Source organism: Trichosurus vulpecula, chromosome 2, assembly GCF_011100635.1.
Source record: "Trichosurus vulpecula isolate mTriVul1 chromosome 2, mTriVul1.pri, whole genome shotgun sequence".
In the NCBI taxonomy this organism is placed as follows: Eukaryota; Metazoa; Chordata; class Mammalia; order Diprotodontia; family Phalangeridae; genus Trichosurus; species Trichosurus vulpecula.
This window is the reverse complement of record NC_050574.1, coordinates 407,817,487-407,842,195: the sequence shown is the minus strand read 5'-3', so window position 1 is coordinate 407,842,195 and position 24,709 is coordinate 407,817,487. Positions and strand designations below refer to the sequence as shown.

The 24,709-nt window shown below is 35.3% G+C and overlaps 1 protein-coding gene and 1 long non-coding RNA gene across 2 annotated transcripts in view; one reads left to right on the top strand and one right to left on the bottom strand.

Annotated features, from left to right (window-relative positions):
• LOC118837741 overlaps nt 1–22,843 on the bottom strand; it is a 47,483-nt gene extending 24,640 nt beyond the window's left edge. The window contains exons 1-2 of the long non-coding RNA XR_005009577.1: nt 22,790–22,843; nt 21,960–22,065 (exon numbers count right to left, since the gene is read on the bottom strand). This is a non-coding gene — a long non-coding RNA (uncharacterized LOC118837741). The remainder of the gene's footprint in view (nt 1–21,959; nt 22,066–22,789) is intronic.
• Nucleotides 1–24,709, top strand: part of LOC118837740 (pseudouridine 5'-phosphatase) — a 178,446-nt gene that overhangs the window by 129,075 nt on the left and 24,662 nt on the right. The window lies entirely within an intron of this gene.

Here is a 24,709-nt window from a genome sequence, read left to right as displayed (position 1 = left end):
TGCCTCAATGGAGTCATTGGCTTCTATTTGGTTCACTCTAATTTTCAGGGAGTTTATTGTTTGAGTGAAGTTTTATGCATTTTGGTCCAAGCTGTTACTTCCACTTCCAGTTCTTTTTTTCCATAGTTCTCATTTCTTTTCCAATTTTTTCCTCAAAAGCTCTCATTCCATTCATTAAAAAATAATTTTTAAAACTCTTTATTTCTTCCACTAATTCTGGTTGAGTTTGTGCCCAAGCTGTGTCTTTCTTTGAGATATTTCTTGTAAATAGTTTTGAATAATTTTCTTATGCATTTATATCTTTAGTATCTCTACTACCATAAGAACTAGTTGTGTTGAGGTTTTTTTTTTGTTTGTTTGCTCATTCTTCCAGCCTACTTGCTAAATTTGTACTTCATGTTAGGGAAAAGGACCTATTTTTATAAAAAATATTGATTAGTAGCACTTTTGTGGTGGCAAAGAATTGGAAATGGAGAGGATGCCCATCAATTGGAGACTAGCTGAACAAGTTATGTTATATGACTGTGATGGAATACTATTGTGCAGTAAGAAATGATGAGCAGGATGATTTCAAAAAAACCTTGGAAGACTTATGGTAACTCATGCAAAGTAAAGTGAGAAGAACTAGGAGAACACTGTTCAGAGTAAAAGAAACATTGTAATGATGATCAACTGTGAAACACTTAGTTAGCTACTACTTTGATCCAGACAATGATCCAAGACAGTTCCAAAGGACTCATGGTCAAATTTGCCATCCACCTCCAGAGAGAGAACTGCTGAACTCTGAATGTAGATTGAAGCATACTTTTTTCACTTTCTTCATGCTTCTTTGCTTTTATTTGTTTGTTTTGCAGCATGGATATTATGGAAATATGTTTTGCATGAGTTCACGTATGTAACCAATATCATATTGCTTACCTTCTGAAAGACTGGGGAGGCTCCAGAATGAGGGAGAGAATTTGGAACTCTTAATTTTAAAATAAAAAGAATGCTCTAACTAAATAAACACATACATACAAGGAAATGGTTGAGATGAACAAATAGTCTCAAAGTTACAACATCAGAATGTGAAGTCCAAGATGGACAATATGCTCCAGCTTTTTGGCTTAGAAATCTCAGTCAGCTTTGCCGATATCTTAACTACCTTTAACATCTAGAACAAAATCACAAGCTGTATGCGCAGAATTTATATTTAGTATTAGCCACACATCAAAGGGAATGCAGTAGTAGCATGTATTGCATTCTTCTCCTCTCACCCCCTGGATGAAGCAGAATGCCAGAAAGTGGTTTAGAGAGAGAGAGAGAGATGAGCAGTTTAAGGAATGCTAATCTTTCCATGGATGCCTGGTCATTCATATAATAATAACAATAACAATAGCAGTAATAAAAGTTAGCATTTATACAGCACCTACTTTTTGCTGGGCATTGTGCTAGGCACTTTACAAATATTTCATGCAACAATTCTAGGAGGGAGGTGCTATTATGATACCCATTTTCCAGTTGTGGAAAATGAGACAGACTTGACTGACTTGCCATAGGTCACTTAGCTAGTAAGCATCTTAGACCAGATTTTAACTCAGGCCTTTTTGACTCTAGGCCTTGTGCTTTATCCACTATGCCACATGTATAAGATATATATAAGATGATTGATGATAGTAATAATGCCACTAACAGATGGTTACAAGTACCTTTACATGATCAGATTTGACCATGAAAACTGTTAGTTGTGCATTTAAATAAAACATAGTGAATAAGAATGGTATTGAAATTTCAGTACCTTTGCCAAAAAAACCCAAATAGGGTCACAAAAAGTCAGACATGACTGAAAAACGACTTGACAGAAACCATCTCAGGTTTTGTCTTTGCATTTAGACTTCCAAGTATTTTATATTGTCTGTAGTTATTTTAAATGGAATTTCTCTTTCTGTCTCTCGCTGCTGCGTTTTATTAGTAGCATATAGAAATGCTTATGATTCACATGTATTATAACTAAGAATAACCACCCCAGCAAAACTGAGTATGATTCTTTAAGGGAAAAAATGAAACACAAGACTTTCAAGGATTCCTGATAAAAAGTCCAGAGCTAAATAGAAAATATGACTTTCAAATATAAGACACAAGAGAAGCATAAAAAGGCAAGTATCAAAGAGGAATCATAAAGGACTCAATAAGGTTAATTTGTTTGTATTTCTGTTTGAGAAGATGATATATGTAACTCCTAGAACTTTGTCATTATTAGGAAAGTTAAAAGGAGACTGTATAGAGAGAGCATGAATGCGAGTTGACTATGATGGAATAATATCTAAAAAAACAAAATTAAGGGGTGAGAAAGAGAGATGCATTTGACAGAATTGTCTGTTTTTGATTTAGCTCTGGCGTTTTACATCAGGAATGCTTGAAAGTCATCTGTGTTATTAAATATCCACTTTTTCCCATGAATTCTAGCTCTTTTGCCTTCCATAATATCATATTTTAAGCCCTCTGTTCCTTCAACATGGTAGCTGTTAAAGCTTGTGTGATCCTGATTCTGGCTCCATGATATTTGAATGGGTTTTTTCTGGTTGCTTGCAGTATTTTCTCCTTGACCTGGGAACCCTAGAATTTGGCTGTAATATTCCTGACAGTTTTCATTTTGGGACCTCTTTTTTGGTGTTTCCATTTCTATTTTATCTTTTAGTGCTAGGATATCAGAGTAGTTTTCCTTTCTAATTTCTTGAAATATGATGTCTAGGCTCTTTGATCATGGCATTCAATAATTCTTAAATTACCTTTCCTTAATCTGCTAGGTCATTTGTCTTTCACACATTTGTGATATTTTACATTTTCTTCTATTTTAAAAAATTCTTTTGGTTTTGTTCTATTGCTTTTTGATGTCTCATAAAGTCTTTAGCTTCTATTTTTTTCATTCTTTTGGCTTTGTTTTATTGTTCTTTATGTCTCATGGAGTCATTAGCTTCCATTTTCCCAATTCTAATTTTTTAGGTGGGGGGCAGAGTGCTTTGTTCAAAAGACTACTTTCTTCTCTCAAAATGAGTGTATTGTAGTGGGAAGACCTTCAGTTAAGGCCTGTGTTTGAATCCTAGTTCTGCTGTTTATTATCTTTGTGACTGTGGGCATGTCACTCCACTGCTGTGGTCTCTTCTGTAAAATGAAGGAGTTGAACTAAATGATCTCTAAGTTTTTTTACAAACCTTAATAGAACCTCAGCTTTGGAAGCCCCCTCAAAAGCCATCTAATTCTACATATTCAGGTATCCCTTCTGTAATATCCGTAACAAGTACTTATCCAAATTTTCTTGAAGCCTGTAGCATAGAATAACCTACTATCCCTACAGCAATTTTTTCTTGCTTTTGGATAACTTAAATTGTTAGGAAGTTTTCCCCTATATCCAGCCTAAATCTGTTTATTTGTAACTTATACTCAAATATAGTTCTATATTTCAGGTACATTATAGTTTGAATAGGGTTTCATAGGCTCACCTGAGAATCTGAGCACTATTTATACCATTTTTTAAAATGGGGAAATGTGTCTAGATGTCAAGAGATTCATATATACTTGTATTTTTTAAATAAAGTCTTTTGGTTATTGTATCAGCCCAACATTGCCTGAAGAGATAGGCTTACTTTTAACTTTTTTTCTTCCTTCCATTTATTTTTCTTTTTCCTAGCTTCCTATCCTGATTTTGAGGGAGCTATATGTGACATTCTCTCTACATTGTCTTTCCACCTGCAGATAGCTGTTGTTTTAGAGCAGAAGTCAAATTTAGCCAGAGAACTTCAAGGGCAGTAAATAATCTTTTTTTTCCTTGAAAGTTATTTAAGTAATATTTAGAGAGATGTTAATAGCTGTTAGATGCTCTGATCAGGTTTCCAGTCTTTCCCAATAAGAAGTTATATTCCTGAATGAATCAAAGGTGATTCTGAAGAAAAATGCAACTTTTGGAAATTACATATTAATCGGTGATTAAAAAAGTAAATCATTACTTGCCTCTGGATCTCCTAGCTAAAAGAGTAGCCTAAGAGTCTGCGCTTTTTTTCCCTTCTTGTCTACATGGAGTAGTGAAGAGAGACCTAACTTCGGAGTCATGATGACATGGGTTTAAGTCCCGCTTCTTATACATACTAACTGTGTGACCCTATGGTCACTTAATATCTCAGTGTGCCTATGTAACTTTAAGACTGTAGAGTACAGAACAGCAACTAATCTTCATTTGAAGAGAGACTTTTTATACCTCTGCCTCACAGGCATTAAATCCCAGGATTCTAATTCTTCTATCTTTTGCATTCCATTGTTAAAGATGTATTTTTATCCTCTCAGTGTAGTGACAAATAATAAGTATTTAAGGTGCTTTTAAAAAATATCTAAAATAACTTTAAATATTACTTAAGCTACATTTTTCTCATTTGATGAATACAAAATACCCAGTGTATAGTGGGACCATTTGCAGCATGGAAAAATTTACTAACTTATGACCACAAACTAAGACTTTGGTCTATCTGCACTAGATTTAATCTGAGAGGAATGTTATTTCTGAATAATGAAACACTATTAGATACTTTGTTGACCTAAGACATGTCGTACTGAGCCAAGTTAATTCATCCCCTCTAGGATCTTACCCCTCTAACTCACACTCTTATTGAAGAGTTAAGTCCTTAGCAGAGGGGGTAAATGCTACCTTGGATTCAATTATACTTTATGGATCTGTCCTCCTAAAAATTTTTCTCACAAACCCCCACTAGTGCGCTTAACTTTAATGGGTGTGAGGAACAAAGGAAGAAATAAACATTTTATATAGTGCCTACTGTAGTATTTCTCATCTGATCCTCACAATTACCGTATGAGGTAGATGCTATCAGTTCTTCCTAACTCCAGACCCAGCCTCCTGTCCACGGTGCTACCTTGCTGCCCCAATAGTAAGCTCAAAGCAAAAGCCTTTGCTCACATGACATAATAATAATAGTAACTTTGTAACGTTCTCCCTATAAACTTGAGATCCCATAAATATATACAGTCTCCATGGAAAGAGTAGACACAAATTTAAAGTACACTTGGGTCCAAGGCAACTCACTCTTCTGGCACTGCAGGGCCCTGATGTCCTTTCTGTTTTGGGGGTGTGGTGACACTGCTCTCCCTTGGGCTGTTTGCTCAGCTGAGCTCTCTGGGCCTGCAGCTTTACTCAGCTCAACTCAAAGCTGCGCATGTTAATTTTCTCTTGAATCCATGTTTGGCTTTCTCTCTGATCCATAGCTCCATTCTTTGAAGTTGCCTCATCTAGCTCTCTTTTCTATCTTTGTCTCTATCTCTTTGTGTATCTGTGTGTGTATGTCTGTCTGTCTGTCTGTCTCTCTGTTTTTCTGCCTCTGTTTCTCATTCTCACTTACACTGCCAAGCTAGCTGTGGAATGCCCACTCTTTGCCCAACAACATCAATCTGCCATCCATTTCATATGGGAAAAGGGGCAACATGGGATAGACAGGTCCTTGCATGACATTTAACACATTAACATTTCATTGATTACCCCTTTCTGATTTCATCAATTGAGATAAGTAAAGTGAAAATCAAAGGTTAAAGACAATACCAAACACAGACCCACTTCATCTCCTTCTCACATATCTAGTCTAGCAGAAGAACCACAGCCAGTGTGATTTGAGGGAAACTATAATATTTGTCAGCTTTACTGTTATCCTCAAAGCTTAGGGATATGCCCCAACTCTTCTTAGATTAGTAACCTACAGATTCATCTATACCCTTCATAGTAGCTCGAAGAGGAAAACAATGTATTTGGGTTAAGTGACACTAGCTAAAGGCTGGACCTGAGTCAGTAGGTTCTGAATCCTGCCCCCAACCTTTAAAAGCTGTCGGCTCCTAGGAATGTCACTGAATTTTCAAGGCCTCCATTTCCTCATCTGTGAAATCTGGGTAATATGCTTAATTCCTACATCACAGGGTTATGAGACTCAAATGAAATAATATATGTGAAAAATTGTGCAAGCCTTATCTTTATATAGAAACTGCCCATTATTATCAGATTTTTTTTTTAACTTTTTTGGTCCTTACAGCCTTTGTGGTAAAGATCCGCAGAGAAGTGTATTATCTTTCACTTGTTCTGTTATTACTGCCTTCCAGCTTCAAGTGGTACACTTTTGAAAGTACACCACCATTATACTTTTTTATTTAATAAAATGTGGAGTTGTTACTGTTTTTAGGATTTTGTTGTTTTTATAACCACAAGGATTGAAACCCATCCTTACTGCCTTTTATATTGTACCTATGTCTATTTTTATCTTTAGCTTACCCTCTGATAGTATGTTTCTTGTTTTGGGTAGGTTGTTAAATTATCTTTGTTACAGCCAGAAGGGCCCTTTAACTGGATCATATATCAGTGCATACTCTGTCATCATGACATACCTGCAGCAGTCTAGGCCCCCTCAGGAATTCTGATTTTTAAGCTTCCAAGTTGGCAGTAAAAATACCGCCTCTGTACCACTGAATGGCTTTTCTGTTTAGAAACCGCTAGGCCTCTGCAGTATCTATTTCAGATTTTCCATGAGATAATGACACAAAAGCTTATGTTTCACATACATCGATGCACATACCCTACTATGTAGAATTGTGTAAGTGCTCCCTTGGGTGTTGAATGTACTTCTGTCACCAATGTACAAATGAAGAAAGAAAGAAATCTCTTAATATAAGTCTAGAAGTATGCTTCCACTATAAAAATGCTACATAGCCGTCATTATTAACATGAATATAGAGAAGTAAAATAGATAAATTTAAAAGAAAGAAATTAGGCATGTCTCATAATAAAAGGGGTTTGATTCCTTTTATAATTACCAGCTACTTAATTTTATATTTTATTTTAAATGTCTTCTTAACCTTCAGATCTAGAAAATTCTATTATGGCATCACTTGTTTGTACATCAACACTATATATTCTAAAGCAACTCAAACTTGAAAAAAGGTAATTTTGCCCATACACCTGTACCATGGGGAAAAATGACAGAAAGGTACAGCCTCTTTCCCATTCTGAGGTTACCAGCTTCTAAGCACCATGTAAAATCAAGAAAAGGTACACATCATGGTGCAATGGTTCAGGCATCAAAGGAATTGGGTTTAAATTTTACCTCAGACACTTTACTTGTATAGCTTTGAGCAAGTCCCAAAAACTTCCCTGAGCTTTTGCCTTCTCATTTGCAAAATAAGGGAGTTGGGCCAGATGGCTTTCCAGGTCCCATCCACTCTCATCTCTAACCCTGTAACCTAACAAGCCTCAGGCCTGAGCAATTGTACTATACTCAAAGACTGGTATATGTTGGAATTATAGACTCAAGAGTTGAAAATGACCTTAGTGATCACTAAATTCTAGTAAACCAGAAGTCAGATGCCTCATTTCATAGATGAATAAGTGACTTGACCAAGTTCCCACACCAAGATAGAGCAAAGTCAGAATACAAACTTAGGTCTTCTGATTCAATTCTGCTTTTTCTACTTCACTGAGGTCCAAAAACAAGAGAACTGAGAGTCAGTTAAACTTCTTTGTGAAGGAACAGTAGTTACAGGGACCTGGTGTTTCCAATACCTCTTTTTCTATAAACCATTATCCCTGTCTGTGTTCTACTTCATTGTGTATCCCTGGAAAAAGTATATTGGATGGTCTACAAGCCACCCAGATATCATGGGGACAGAACCTAAGGGTCATGATAGCTCTGTGTCAGAAGGTTACCAGCATCTGAATTCTGGAATAGCTTCAGAGTCCCTCTTTATTTTCTTGGGTCCATGTATCACAGTTTACAGGTTTTGATACTTAGCAGTTGTAGCACCCTGACAATGACTAAGACAGCATTATTGAATAATTTTTCTGATGAAAAAATGTTTTAAAATGTTTAAATAGCAGTGTTCTAAAAATACCTTAATCACTTCTAGTTTTTTTTTTTCTTCTGACGTTAGGCAGGTTAGGCTGGTAAATGCTTAACAACTGTCTCTAAGGGGAAAAAAATTACAGTCTATATAAATGTTTCATTACATCATTTTAAATATTATTTTTAATTTTAAAACCTTATTTGTCTTCATTTTTCTTCTTTTAGTAGCGTTTCCTTTTCAATCACTGCCAAAGCCAGTAGCCACACTCAAGTTACAATACCTTTTTCTACATTTTTGCCAGTTGACTAAGATGTTTCATGGAATATTTTCAGTATTTTATATATGCTTAATTTTATTATTATGGCCATCTTTGTTTGATTAGATTACATTGGTGGGGAACCTGAAGCCAGGGTGCAGGTTCCCCACCCCTGGATTATAAACTCACCTAAGGCAGGGGCCTCTCAATTTAATTGCCTTTTTAATCATACCAGGTGACAATGCACATTTAATAAAATACTTTTTGGCAATTATCATCACAGGTTTAGAGAGGTAGCCTGACTATTTGGCTGGACAGATGACTTCTGGATTCAGATCCAGCTTCTGATACATATTGGCTCAGTGACTGAGCAAATAAATAAACTTACCAGTTTTTAGCAAGCATTCTTTATTGATTTCCTTGATATTCTTGACTTTTTGTTCTTCCAGATGAATTATTATTCTTTCTAGCTCTGTCAAGTAATTCTTTGGTCATTTGATTGCCTTGTCACTGAATGAGTAAATAATTTAGGTAGAATTGACGTTTTTATTGTATTAGCTCAGCCTACCCATGAGCAATTAATATATCTCCAATTGTTCAGATCTGTATTTCTGTGAAAAATATTTTTTAATTGTGTTCATATAGTCACTGGATTTATCTTGTTTGGTAGACTTCCAGGTATTTTATATGGTTTGAAATTATTTTAAATGGAGTTTCCCTTTCTATTTCTTCCCTGCTGGGTTTTATTGGCAGTACGTAGAAATGTCAATGATTTATGTGAGTTTGTTTTATATCTTACAATTTTGCTAAAGTTGTTCATTATTTGAACTAGTTTTAAAGTAATACTTTTATTTCCTTATTGCCTATTTTTATTCCTTCAATTTCTTTTTCTTGTTGCTGTAGCTCTCTCTCTCTCTCTCTCTCTATATATATATATATATATATATATATGTATACACACACACAGATACACACATAGATATATACATACATATACATTCACTTATACACATACATAAACATATATATATATATATATATATATATATATATATATATATATGCATATTCCCTTCAGCTACCCTAATACTGAGGTCTCATGAATCATACATGTCATCTTTCCATGTAGGAATGTAAACAAAACAGTTCAACTTTAGTAAGTCCCTTGCAATTTCTTTTTCTTGTTCTTTATCTTGATTACCTTTTCATGCTTCTCTTGATTCTTGTGTTTGAAAGTCAAAATTTCTATTCAGTTCTGGTCTTTTCACTGAGAAAGCTTGAAAGTCCTCTATTTTATTGAAAATCCATATTTTGCCTTGGAGCATGATGCTCAGTTTTGCAGGGTAGGTGATTCTAGGTTTTAATCCTAGCTCCATTGACCTCCGGAATATCGTATTCCAAGCCCTTCGATCTCTTAACGTAGAAGCTGCCAGATCTTGGGTTATTCTGATTGGGTTTCCACAATACTCAAATTGTTTCTTTCTGGCTGCTTGCAGTATTTTCTCCTTGATCTGGGATCTCTGGAATTTGGCGACAATATTCCTAGGAGATTTCTTTTTGGGATCTATTTGAGGAGGCGATTGATGGATTCTTTCAATCTCTATTTTGCCCTGTGGCTCTAGAATATCAGGGCATTTCTCCTTGATAATTTCTTGAAAGATGATATCTAGGCTCTTTTTTTGATCATGGCTTTCAGGTAGTCCAATAATTTTTAAATGATCTCTCCTGGATCTATTTTCCAGGTCAGTGGTTTTTCCAATGAGATATTTCACATTGTCTTCCATTTTTTCATTCCTTCTATTCTGTTGTATAATATCTTGATTTCACATAAAGTCACTAGCTTCCACTTGCTCCAATCTAATTTTTAAAGTAGTATTTTTTTCAGTGGTCTTTTCGACCTCCTTTTCCATTTGGCTAATTCTGCCTTTCAAGGCATTCTTCTCCTCATTGGCTTTTTGGAGCTCTTTTGTCATTTGAGTTAGTCTATTTTTTAAGGTGTTGTTTTCTTCAGTGTATTTTTCAGTATTTTGGGGGGTCTCCTTTAGCAAGTCATTGACTTATTTTTCATGGTTTTCTCGCATCCTTCTCATTTCTCTTCCCAATTTTTCCTCTACTTCTCTAACTTGCTTTTCCAAATCCTTTTTGAGCTCTTCCATGGCCTGAGACCAGTTCATGTTTTTCTTGGAGATTTCTCTTGTATGCTCTTGCACTTTGTTGACTTCTTTAGGCTGTATGTTTTGGTGTTCTTTGTCACCAAAGAAAGAATCCAAAGTCTGAGACTGAATCTGGGTGCATTTTCGCTGCCTGGCCATATTCCCAACCAACTAACTTGACCCTTGAGTTTTTCAAAGGGAGTTTTTCAAACAAGCAATGACTGCTTGTAGACTAGAGAGTTCTATGTTCCACGTTTGGGGGGGAGGTGCCAGCTCTGCAACACCAGCACTGCTCCTTCCCCAAGAACCCCCAACCCGGACTGGGCTTAAATCTTCAGCAGGCTGTGCACTCCTTCTCTGATCCGCCACTTAATTCCTCCCACCAGGTGGGCCTGGGGCCGGAAGCAAGAGCAGCTGTAGTTCTGTAGCTCCCCCACCTCCGCTGCCCCCGGGGGCAGTGGCGGAACCGTGAACCTCTTCCATTCCTGCAGCTTTTCCCGCTGACCTTCTCTGCTGCCTTTGGTGTTTGTGGTTTGAGAAGTGTGGTAACTGCTGCAGCGCACTGATTCAGGGTGCTAGGGCCCGCTCCGCCCGGCTCCTGGTCTGGTTGGTCCGCACGGCCCACACTGGGCTCTGCTCCGCTCCGCTCAGCTCCCAGCTCCCAGCTCCGTGCGGGATAGACCTCACCCAGTGACCATCCAGGCAGTCCTGGGCTGGAGCCCTGCTTCCCTCTGCTGTTTTGTGGGTTCTGCCATTCTAGAATTGGTTCAGAGCCATTTTCTATAGGTTTTTGGAGGGACTCGGCAGGGAGCTCATGGTAGTCCCTGCTTTCCAGGCGCCATCTTGGCTCTGCCCCCCAACCTTTTAATTTTAAATAATTAAAACCTGGAAATATTAACCACATCTTTTTTTTAGACCATAATGTAATAGAAGTTACATTCGCTAAGGAGCTTTGGAAGCACAGACTTCAAAATTAATTGGAAATGAAATAATTTCATTAGAGATAATGACAACATTGAAATACCATGCCAAAATTTGCAGTCAAAGCACAATTGGGAAATGGGAAAAATTTATATCTCTAAATGAATGCATAATTTTTAAAAAAGAAAGAACAGAACAATGAATTCAGCATGCAGATAAAAAACATTAGAAAAGCAACAAGTTATAAAAACCACACTAAAATAGAAATCTTGAAGATCAAATGAGAAATTAATAAAATTGAAAGTAAAGAATTGAACTAAGAAAGGAAATTAAGAACTAGGTAGTTCTGTGGAGCAGGGGTGTATGTGTGTGTGAATACAACAAAAAAAGTAGTTAAACAACTGGCCGATTTGATTTTTTTAAAAGTAAGGGAAAAAAAAATCAAACTACTGGTATCAGAAATAATACCAGTGACTAGGAAATCAGAACAATTATTAAGCACTATTTTGCCCAACTATATGCTAATAAAACTGACAATTTCAATGAAATAGATACATATCTATATAAATATAAATTGCCCTGATTAACAGAACAGAAAAGTGAATATTTAGATAACCCTGTTTTAAAAAAAGAAATTGAACAAACCCTAAATAAAAAACTCTAGGACCAGATGGATTTACAAGAGAATTCTATTAATTATTAAAGACCAATTCTAATACTGAGTAAACTATTTGAAAAAATAATAAAAGGAGTCAAATTCTTTCTATGACACAAATATGGTCTTCATACCTAAGTCAGGGAAAGACAAAACAGAAAGAAAACTGTATACCAATTTCCCTAATGGATATTGATGAAAAAATTGTAAACTAAATTTTAGCACGTAGTTTATAATAATGTATCACAAAGATTGTATAGTATGACCAGACTGGACTTATACCCGGAATGCTGGTTCAATATTAGAAAAAAACTGTCAGCATAATTGACCATATCAATAACAAAAAACAACAGAAATCACATGATTATTTCAATAGTTGCGGAAAATACCTTTTGAGAAAATACTGTTCCAGAAGGAAATGAGCACAGTAAACTAATGTTTAATAAACCCAGAGATAACAGGTATGAGGCAAGAACTCACTATTTGACAAAAACTTACTGGAATAACTGGAAAGTATCCTTTTAGAAACCCTAGAAAGCATAGGAAAAAACAGAGCTTTTCTTAAAATCATAAGTAGTACCTATCTAAAATCAAGAATGTGCATTATTGGTAATGGGGTTAAACTTAGAAGCCTTCCTGAGAAGATCAGGGGCAAAGCAAAGATGTTCATTATCACCATTATTATTCTATATTGTACTATACATGCTAGGTATAGCAATAAGACAAGAAAAAGAAATTGAAGGAGTTAGTATGGGCAACGAAGAAACAAAAGTCACTTTTTGCAGGCAATAATGATGATTTACCTAGAAATTCTTAAAGAGTCAACTAAAAAACTAATGGAAATAATTAAGAACTTCAGCAAAGTTGCAGAATATAAAATAAAGCCACCTAAATCATCAGCATTCCTCTATATTACCACTATAACCCAGCAGGAAGAGATAGAGAAATTCCTTTAAAATAGACAGTATAAAATATTTGACAGGCTGCCTTCCAAGATATGCATAGGAACTATATGATTGAAATTACCAAACATTCTTCACACAAATAAAGACAGATGTAAATAAATAGAGAAATGTTAATTGCTTATGGGTAGCCTGAGCTAATATAATAAAAATTACAATACTACCTCAATTAATTTACTTAACCAGTGTCATACCAATCAAACTACCAAAAAAGTACTCTGTAGAGCTAGAAAAATAATAACATAATTCATCTGGAGAACAAAATGTCAAGAATATTAAAGGAATCAATGAAAAAAATTGGATGGGGGGAAGAAAGAGTGCCTAGCAACTCTAGATCTCAAAGCTGCAATCATCAAAATAGTATGGCACTGGGTAAGAAATAGAATGGTTGATCAGTGGAACAGATTAGTTACACAATATAGAGAAGGAAATGAGCACAGTAAACTAGTGTTTAATGAACACAAAGATAACAGGTTATGAGGCAAGAACTCACTATTTGACAAAAACTTACTGGGATGACTGGAAAGTAGCCTGTCAAAAAGTAGGCACAGACCAACATCTTGTACCATATGACCAGATAAGGTCAAAATGGGTACATGATTTAGATATAAAGTGTAGTAAAAGTAAATTAGAGGATCATGAAAGAAAATACTTGTCAGATCTATGGACAGGAAAAGAGTTCATAACCAAATAACAGACAACTTCACAATAAAATGTCTAATTTTGGTTATTTAAAATTAAAAGTTTTTCTTTTTCCCACAAAGACAACTAATGCAGCCAAAATTAGAAGAAAAGCAGGCAACAGGGTGGGGGGTAGGGAGGGAATCTTTGCAGCAAGTCTGTGATAAAGGTCTCATTTCTCAAATGAGAACTGAGTCAAATTTATAAAAATGCAAGTCATTCTTCAATTGATAAATGATCAGAGGGTATGAACAGACAATTTTCAGATTAAAAAACAAAGCTATTTATGGTCATATAAAAACTGCTCTAAATCACTGTTAATTAGAGAAATGCAAATTAAAACAACTCTGAGGTATCACCTCACATGGATCAGATTGGTTAAGATGACAGAAGGGGAAAATGACAAATGCTGGAGGGGATGTCGGAAAATAGGTACATGAATGGAGTGGAGCTGTTAACTAATCCAATCATTCTAGAAAGCACCATAAAACTTTGCCCAAAAAGCTTTTAAACGTTGCATCCCCTTTGACTCTGCTATATTGCTACTAGGTCTGTACCCCAAACAGATCAAAAGAAATTGAAAAAGACCTATGTGTACAAAAATTTGTATAGCAACTCTTTTTGTGGTGGCAAAGAATTAGAAACTGAAGGGATGCTTATCAAATGGGGAAGAAGTTATTGTTTATGATTGTGATGGAATACTGTTATAAGAAACAATGAAGGAAATCGTTTCAGAAAAACCTGGGATGACTTGAATGAAGTGATGCCAAGTGAAGTGAGCAGAACCAGATGAACTATCTCCATATAGAGAACTGATAAAATGTAGATCGAAGTATCTTTTTCTTCTCTTTTTTTTTCCTGGAATATGACTCATGCAGAAATTTATTTTGTGTGACTTCATATTGGTAATGACTTTTGTGTTTCTTGCTTTTTCCATGCATAGGGGATACAGTGGGAGAGGAAGGGAATCTGGAACTGAAAACAAAATAAAATTCAATTTAAAAAAAGACTTAAAGTTGCAGAGAAAGTGAAAACCCATCTAGGAGTTTTATATATCAGGAAATTATTATTCCAGCCCCTCTTCTTAAGTTTTATTATTTATTATAAAAAATTTTAAAAGACAGTTCTCAGTTTAAATTTCAGTGGTATTATTATGAGGCAGTGAAGATTCAATCTAGAAGCTGCATAAAAAATAGAAAAAAATGATCCATTATCTAGTCTTGTTATCATGTACTTAATACCTGATATCCCACTATAATTCTGCTCCAACACATTATTCATGGAAGCAACCCTGGGTTCTTGAACCAAGACCTCTAGCTAGTCACTTACTTGATCAACAAGCATTTGTTAAGCACCTCTTTGTGCCAGGCATTATGCCAAGTACTAGGAATGCAAATGTAAAAGTGCCCTGCCCTCAATGACATGAAAGACTTGAAGAATAAATAATGCCTTAGGAATTTGGCATTTCATATTATTCTCTGTAAAATTAAGGAGAAAGATTCAGGGAACTGTTGGCCTGAAAATAAGGATCATGTCTCTTTTATATATTCTTTTGGGCCATATATTTTATAGTACTCAGTTTCCTTGATATATAAGATAAAATCCTCATTAAGGTGGGCTAATTTCAGGAAAGAAGCCAAAAGATCTCTTCCTCTTCCTAGCAGCTACAATGCCTCATTTATATTCACTTAAGACATTCTTAAGATAGTGCTTTATCCCACACCTCACTAGGTAGTGAGCTCTATTAGCATCCAGTGTTAGTTGTTTTTGTATTCCCTTAACTGCATAGTAAATATTGCCACACATCACAATGGAAAGAGCTGACTAGTGTTTACTTGTATCTCAGTGAGCCTCAGTTTCCTCATTTGTAGACAAGAGAAGGAGGACTGATAATATATTTCCTATTTGAAAAGGTTATGGTAGGGAAGGTATTTTTAGAACATTTAAATACAATGAAAATGTTATCAAGAAGAATAAATATCTAAATGAATGAATGAATTTGTTGAAAATATGGTTTTTTAAAAGATTGTGGTTTTAATAATTTCAAGCAAATCTAGTGAATAGAACATAATATTTTTTCCTAGTATTTACCCACATTTGTTTACATTATCTCATTGTCTTTATATATAACCCTTGAAATGTTGCAATGACTTACATGCAACCAGTGAGTTTAAAAGTAAAACTTCCTAAGGCAGTTCATTTACTTTGATTCAACATGACCAGAAATCATGGTGTTAATTATTTGCTTAGCAACATTTTCTTCATAGACTTCACAGGGTTAAATGTGTTTCAACTGATATAAGATCATCTTAAATTTTGAATTAAAAGAGTCAAGGTTAATAAGATTTCATTACCTACACATACAGTAATTTGGTGATCATAAAAATGGTCACAAGCAGACGAAAAAATTTTTTGAAGCATGTAACTTCAAGATAGATTTTAAGGACTTTCCCCCTTTATCATGTTGACCAAATCATTTATTTTCACTGTGTAATTTTTTTTGTGCTCACAGACTGATTCTTACATCAGGTATTTTTTTTCCTCAGAATTCCAAAAGCATCCTCCATTTTGGGAAAAGAAATATAAGCATGTTTTGTGGTGGCCAGGAAGTAATTTTCTTTACTAATAGTATTTGAGGGGTTTTCACATAATGAATACTTAATTTTTATTTAAATTCTATAGCAGTGAGACTTTGGGCAAGTTGTTTAACCTCTTTGACCCTCTGTTTCTTCATATATAAAATGAGGACAGCACCTCTACTCTTTATGTCAGAAAGTTGCTTTGGGGATCAAAGGAGAAAAATTTTATAACACATGGAAATTGCTCTTGTAAAGAAATTTCTTAAATATAACTGCTTAGAGTGTTAAATTTAAATCATATTTTGAGGATTATGTAAAAAACATTATGGAAATGAAGAGGTATAAGGAAAAATGATTATGGTAGGGAACCATAGGTTTCTAGTGGTGCTCAAGACCCCAAAATACCTACACGCCGGGTCCTACTGAAGGAATTCGACTCAAGCCTTCTCAGCCAATGGAAAAGACAAGGTTTATTGGGGATTCACCATAATGGGTTGTCTTAAGAAATCCCACCCTTTGTGACACCTGTTTTCACAAGCAGGCCGGATTCAATCTACTGAGCTAGATTGAATCTGAGCGCCTTCATAGAGGCAAGATGGAGATTATATACACAAAGATTTTAGGAGGGATTGACGGGTCTTCTGGGGTGATTAGAGGAGGGCTTTAGGGAGGGTCCTGAGGAGGAGTCTAAGGAGGATGAAATGAGGTCAGAGTCCAGGAACCAAGAGAATGAGATTAAGGGTGGGAAGTAGCTGAAGGCATGGATATTGATAATATCAGGGTTGGGAAGTAACTGAAGGCATGCATATCGATAGTAACAATAGAGGGCAAGGCTTAGGTAGAGATTTGGGCCTAATGATAATGTAAGGCTATAGTCTCAGGGGAAGGCCAGATCTAATTGGAAGATTCAAGGAGAATTCAAGGAGGCTCCTAGAGACCGTATTCCAGATTCAAGGGGGTTCCCAGAGACTGTGCCCTCATCAGAAAGGGATAGAGTGATTCAGAAAGATAACTAGATGTGTATGTAATGTATTCTTGTGGTTGATTGTGGGAGTAACGAGAAACTGTTAAATAAAAATTATATGTAAGCTATAAATTGATTATGCATCCCTTCTGAGTCTCCTGAATTCTCTCTCATTTGTATCAGTGTCCTGGATATTAGATGACAAGGTGAGAAGCAAGTAGCCAGATAATATCCTCTTTAAGCATTGGGTAAAAATAACTGCCAGAGATAATTAAAAAAAAAAAAAGACAACAAAAACTTGATTTCTCAGGTCTTTGAGTGCAGGTTTCAAAGTTCAATGATGTATTAGTTTTAATAAAATGAATGCATAAATTATTATTACATTGTTAACAGAAGTTAACAAATTATATTACTATTTTCCTGGTGAAGCTTTGAGAATTTTCTAGTAATTTATAAGTTATCATGACTTGCCTCACCTTATTCAAATAAAATTGGTCTTCATAATTGCAGAGTATAAAATAACAACTTTTTTATCTGTAAGTAGAGATTTAAAATAACAGTCAAGTTTGAATATTGTTTTAAAAAATACAACTATCCTTTGTGGGAAGAAACAGGAAGGTGAAAAATTAAGCTCTTTTATTCAGTATTTTGTTTTATACAGATTGATGAAATTTTTCATTAGACTAAAATGTGATGTTAAGTATTTTGGATAAAGCTAATTACTGACTGCTTCTTAAAATGGGTAATTTTAAAAACCACGGAAAGGAAATATAATAGCCTTGGTTCTGAGTTGTGAATATGAAGGCAGCAGCTTGATTTAGTGGAAAGACTATTATAATGCGTAGGGTCTGGCACATAATAAATACTAATGTGTCTTTGCTTGATTATTGCTCTTATTCCCTGTAACAGTAGAGCATTTTAACTAAATTATGTGTAAAATTCAGAGGCAGCAGTGGAAGAACTCTGGGTTTGAACCAGGGAGACCATGGGTTCATACTACTTTTTTGGATTAGTTATCCTGAATAGTCAGGTAGGATCATCAGAGCAAATCTGCATATTTTGTATGTGATGTGTGAGGATCCTAAGTGACTTGTCTGCTAAGTACCTCTAACCCTTAACTGCTGGTCTTCAGTTTCTTCATCCATAAAATGAAGGAGATTGGACTCCATGATCTCTAAGTTTCTTTCGGCTTCAGGTAACCCCCTACAGCATATTTGCTAAGTCATAGATAAATTTTTATCATTCTTAGTAGAAATTTCAACATTGGGAATTCTCATGTATGAAATCATAGATTGTATATTAATATATCTAACATAATATATCTAAAATATCTCAGGGTATAAAAATGATATATTATGACCTCTCAAAATATCTGTGATTTATTTGTTTAAAGTGATTGCCATTACATCTCAGTAAAGTAAAATACACCACAATAGCATTAGAACTGATTTTTTTTTCTCTTTAAACAAAATGGTCAGATAACTATTTCTCAAATTATTGCTATTGTCATGGGAGCATAGATTTAGTACCTGAAGGGAATTTTGAGGCCATTGAGTCCAACTCCCTCACTTTATATGAGGCCAACTGAGGCCCTGAGAAGTTAAGTGACTATCCAAGGTCACACAGGTTATAATTGCCTAAGGCAGATTTTGAACTCAAGTCCTCCTGACTCCAAGTCCAGCTCTTTTTTCCATTGGATTTTCTGACATTTTTAATATGTAATTAAAACTAAGGTAAAAGACAGAAGACTTAAGTTCTGGTATAAATTCTGCCATCCACGTGACCTTGGACAAGGCTCATAACCAATCTGAGCTTCCAGTTCCTCATCCATAGAATGAGGAAAGCAGACTAGAGTTTCTCCAAAGGCCTTTGTAGCTTAATATGTTATACTACCAACCTAAAGGTTTTTTCCTGCTTTTTGAGAATCTTTCAGTGGAATTCTGGAAATGGAAAATTATAGCATGAAAAAGTTATCATAAGAGCTTCAGTTTTTAACCTGAGCTTTTAAATTTGAGCAGACACCATGTGACACTAGCTATGATTGAGAAAGAATTTTAGTTTTCAGGGTCTGTCTTCTCTGAAGATAATTCTGTATTAATTGCCTGCTAAATATACAGAGGCACAGTGCTAAGAATTGCTGATAAAAGGATAAGTAGAACACAGTCTCTCCCTTCAAGGAGCTTACATTCTAATGAAATGGAGAGAATGAAGCGTTTAAGTACCTTATTCTCCCTTTTCATCACTCCTCCACCTCCACTCCACCCCCAATCTCTCCAGCACAGATGTCATAAAGGTCATTTAACTTAGAATACAAGAGACCAAATGATCTAGTAGGCTTAGCAGCATACCTGTAGGTGAAAGCTTGCTTACTAAATTTGCCTTTTATATGTGCCAGACTTTATTCAGTTTGTTTAAAATTATTCAAAAGAACAATTTAGCTTTATTAACATTAATGGATGAACAGCCATTAGTTGCAGAGGAGTACTACTTTAAGGTTAGAGAATGATTATGAGAGATGGCCCCCTTTTCCACAAGTTTTTGAGTTCCAAATTTTCTCCCCCCGCCCCAAGATGGCATGTGATCTGATATAGGCTCTATATATACCTTCACATTAAACTTATTTTCCCAATAATCAAGTTGTAAAGAAGAATTATAACCAACGAGATGAATCATGAGAAGGATGAAACAAAACCAAAGATAAAATAAAATAAAGAGGGAGCAAATAGTGTGATTCAATCTGAATTCAGACTTAGCACTTCTTTCTCTGGATGTGGATAGTGTTTTCCATCATAAGTCTTTTGGAGCTGTCTTAGACCCTTGCATTGTTGAGAAGAACCAAGTCTATCAAAGTTAGTCATCACAGGAGCAATGTGTCTGTGGTTGTGTACAATGTTCTCCTGGTCCTGCTCCCTTCACTCATCATCAGATCATATGTTTCTCCAGGTTCTTATGAAATCCATCTGCTCCTCATTTCTTATAGCACAATAGTATTCCATTGCATTCATATACCACAATTTGTTTAGCCATTCCCCGATTGATGGAGATGCCCCCCTTTTAACTTCAACTTGTTTCACTGACAGGAAACAGAGGGTCATAGATTTAGATTCAAAAGGGATACTAAAAGGGGCTATTAAAGGTAGTGCACACCTCCCTCCCTTCCCCATTTTGCAGACAAGGAAATTTCCTCCAGAGAGGCTAAATAAATTTTGCCAAAGTCATATGGGTAGTGAGTGTCAAAACTGGGATTTGAACCCAGAACCTCAGATTCCAATGTACAGTGATTAAAAGTAATGAAGTGAGTAATTTAAATAGTAAATATTGTAGGAATTCTGATGAAAAAGAGATTATAACATCTCTCAGACCCAGTCCTTTCTCTGCACTTACACACCTTTACAACCTGTATTATTGCAACAGCCACCTAATCGGTCTGGTCTCCCAGCCTCAAGTCTCTCACCACTCCAGTCCATCCTGCATGTTGTTGGCATATTAATTTCCATTAAGTATGGATCTGACCACTTAACTTTTCTATTTTGTCAATTCTAGTGCCTTTCTCTTGCCCATAGGATAAAATTTAAGCTCCTCTATTTAGCTTTTAGAGCCCTAAACAGTATGACCCCAACCTATATTTGAAGTCTCATTGGACATTACTCTTGTTCCTATACTTTGTGATCCAGCCAGACTAGCTTCTGGACTCTTTTCCTCATACACAATGCTTCATCTTTTATATATTTTTTTCATGTCTTTTCATCCTTTGTGTTGGCTGTCCCCCATTCCAGAAATGCACTCCCGCCTTACCTCCACCTTTATAGAGAGCCTCTCTTTAATATGCAATTTTGGCAATATCTTCTGCATGAAGTCTTGCCCTGTACACCCCACCTGCTAGCTCCCTACCTCCCAAACTATCTTGTATTTAACTACTATAAATACACATATATTTACATACATATGTATATACATGTGTGTTTATATATACATACATTATATTTTAGGTATAACTATTATTTGACCATTAAAATGGTAAGATAAACTTATTGTTAGCAGAGATATTTAATTCTTTGTACTTGTCCACACAGGGCCTAGCACATTTACTAGCATATAGTCAAAGCTTAATTAATATATATCTGATGACTGATTGAGCTAGAATCCTTGGAGGAAGTTTCATGGGGCTAGTTGGATTTCAGATAATTCTTGAGCAAGAGATGAAATCTCTTACCCAAGGAGAGGATTCCAGGGGGTAGGAAAAGTATGAGTAAAAAGCACAAAGGTAAGCATGCACTTGTTACGTTCAGAAAACAGATTTTGGATGGAGAAGATTGTGTTTGAAATGTGTGAAATGAAATTGAATGGGGAGGTAATAACTGAAATCTTAAAACTTTGATTTCACTCTTAGTTTTGGTCAGCATCTTTTGGTTTGTGCATGGTGGCACCTGGCTAATGTCTGAAAAAAGATCGGTATACCGGTATTGAGACTATGTTGACCATTTGTTTTCAAATTAATGGTTTGCTTTATTATTTCACTGAAAATTTGTCAGTTACTACTTAGTAACTTCTTAACATCTCAGTCCTTGAGGTAATACTATAAGAATAAGTTGAAAAGGTAACAACCTATATTTGGTAGAAGAAACTTCCTCCTCTAGGAATTCCCTATAACAGTAGGTCTAATCCAGCGGTGTGGAACCTAGGACCTTGAGGCCACATGTGACCCTTTAGGTCCTCAAGTGTGGCCCTTTGACTGAATCCAAACTTCATAAAACAAATACCCTTAATAAAAGGATTTGTTCTGTAAAACTTGGACTCGGTCAAAAGGCTGCACCCAAGGACCTAGAAGGCCATGTGGCCTTGAGGTTGTAGGTTCCCCACCCCTGGATCCCTCTCCTGATAAAAACCAATACTAGTGGAAAAAAAACAGTTTACCTTAAATTACTTACTTTCAATTATTGGTCATTTTCTTGATGTAAAGAAAACTGTCCTATTCTTAACATGATTTTCTTTTGGATATCAGATTTTAAAGAATAAGTCACATATTTGTGGGTGCTGTGAAAATAATAATTGGTTATCATTATTGATAGGACAGCTGAAGGGATTAAGCTATTTTAAAAAAATAGAGAAAGGATCAATTTCGAAGAAAAATCCAATATGCAGGTTCCATGTGAAAATATATCCTAATGTAATATATATTTCATAAGTCAGATAAAGTTATCTTTTGTCTCCTAGACCCATGCCAGATTATCCCAGCCAGTAGTTCCAAAAACATATTTGGCATAAAAGAGTAATACTTTTCTGTTGATATTCTGGGGTACTTGTGATCGAACTAAATTTCTCAGGAATGCCTGGGAATTCTTGACACTCGTGACTCAAGATGCCTCACAAAGTTCTTACTGTGCTGTCCTCCAGACACACACAACCCTCCCTAAAAAGAATGCTCCAGCCATCCAGAATGATCAGAGTAGCCTTGCATGTAAATGTGACCTTCTCATTACTTCACAGTCACAGTGTCTGTGTCCAACTGTCAGTTACAGAAGCACATTCTTTCACTTGATTGAATCTTGAATAGGAGCAAGAAATTTAAAATTCGTTTTCTCCCCTTGTCCTCCCTGGCTCCTCCTTCTCAGGCCCCACCCCCCCCTTCCTCTTTTCACTTTCAAGTAACCTTATCTCAATTGTAGTCTACTTTTAAAAAATCACTACTGGGGCTCCTCTTAAATTAAAACATTGTTTATATAACAGCAAAAGAATTCAAAATATTTTAATTACTTACATTGAAGGGCATTTGAGGTATGCAAATGGAGCTGGTTGCCCTTTTAGTTACTGCCGAAAATATTCTCACAAATGATTGTTACTTTAACGTTGCACCTGTTCCAGAAGAAGTCACACCACTCTCCCATCTGTCCTAGTCGTCACTCCATTTTGTATATAAAAAGTAACAACCAGGTATTAGTGCATGTGTGGGAAACTCTTGTACATATATAGTCTACTAAAGTTTATCTTACACAGATACTTCAAATTAAGACTGCAGGGCATGATAGTCATAGTTATGGAATGAGCTGTGCACTCATTCATAGATTTTTGAATTCATCACCATGGAATGAGCCATTCATGGATTTATGAATACATTTTTAACAGTACTATATTCACAGTACTTTAACAAAAATAACAATAAAGCAAAACAAGATAGTCTAGTATTCAGTATATCTAATGGAATAAAGGGGAAGATTTGATCTCTCCAGAAAGCAAATTTTAATACCTTCTATGCATCTGTTACTCTGGTTCAGCTAAATGGGGTTATGCCCTCATTTTAAGAATCAAGTATGGTTAATGCTTGCTACTGATATTTTTCTATACACTTAAGACAAACTTAATTGGATATAATCTCTTCCTCCCCCCCCCAAAAAAAAAGAAAATCTAGCATTTTTCTTTAAATTTGCAAAGACATTTAACACAGCAGGAATTCAGAACTGCAAGTACTGTAGCTGTTTAAGATGTATTTATTCATTTCTATTTCAATAAGACTGCTGGTAAATGGGTCACTCAGCAACTCATTTTCCATTATTTTTTAGAATTTTTTATATATAATATCAAAAAGAAAAATGCAAATTACCTAAGCAATAACCCAGAAGCTATTTTATGGCAACCTGTTAGTAAAGCTGCAGTGGGGTTACTTTAAAATTTATTTTTATAATTTGGTTCTATGAACATAAATGCTAAATGGCTTTTTTAGTACTCTATTATTATGTAATGTATATGTTTTTGTTTGATGTTTTCCATGTACCAGGAATAAGCCTATGACATCATGGTTTATATTTTATTATCAAAACTGTTTATAATTTATAGTTTCTAATAATATCATTTTCATGTAATGAAAAGCAGTAGATAATGCAATGGAACTTAATTTAGCTGTTTGGAACAATATCAGTATAGAGGGAATACCATCAATGACCCTCATTAGAAAAAAACACAGGTACTCTCTAGTATATAGCAACAACTAAATATTTTTAAAAACATTTAATTACTAGTTATAAAAATGTTTTCCAAATCAATATCATAGAGATGATCTATCACTTGTAATCTATTGAAACAACTAATACTTAGATTGAACTGTAAATAGAACTTTGTTTTCATGAGGTGTAACTCTACATTCGTCTAACACAATAACAGAGTCTTAACTAGTAAAAGTATTAAATTCTTAAATTAGCAAAATCAATTATCAGTCATATATGTTAGAGTTTAAATATGAAGTATTACCTATTATAGAGTACTGAGAAACTAAAAATCACAAGACCGTATATCTCTTAGCAACATATACAGAATTCAGAATAAGGGAAATGAAGGACGTTATTAGATTATCATTGATTTCCCCCTTGTTGTACTAGATAAGAAACTTCAAGTCTTGTATCTGTATCTGTTTCCTAAAAATTGTCTTAGATGATTTTTGTATCAGTTTTGGAATAATGCATGTTATTTTATCCTTTTTTGGGGGGGGAAGCAGTGCAATTGGGGTTAAGTGACTTGCCCAAGGTCACACAGCTAGTAAGTGTGTCAAGTGTCTGAGGCCAGATTTGAACTCATGTCGCTCTGACTCCGGGGCTGGTGCTCTACTCACTGCACCACCTAGCTGCCCCCAATGCATGTTATTTTAGAACTGAATTTTATGGGCAAGTATATTTAAGCAGTAAAGCCT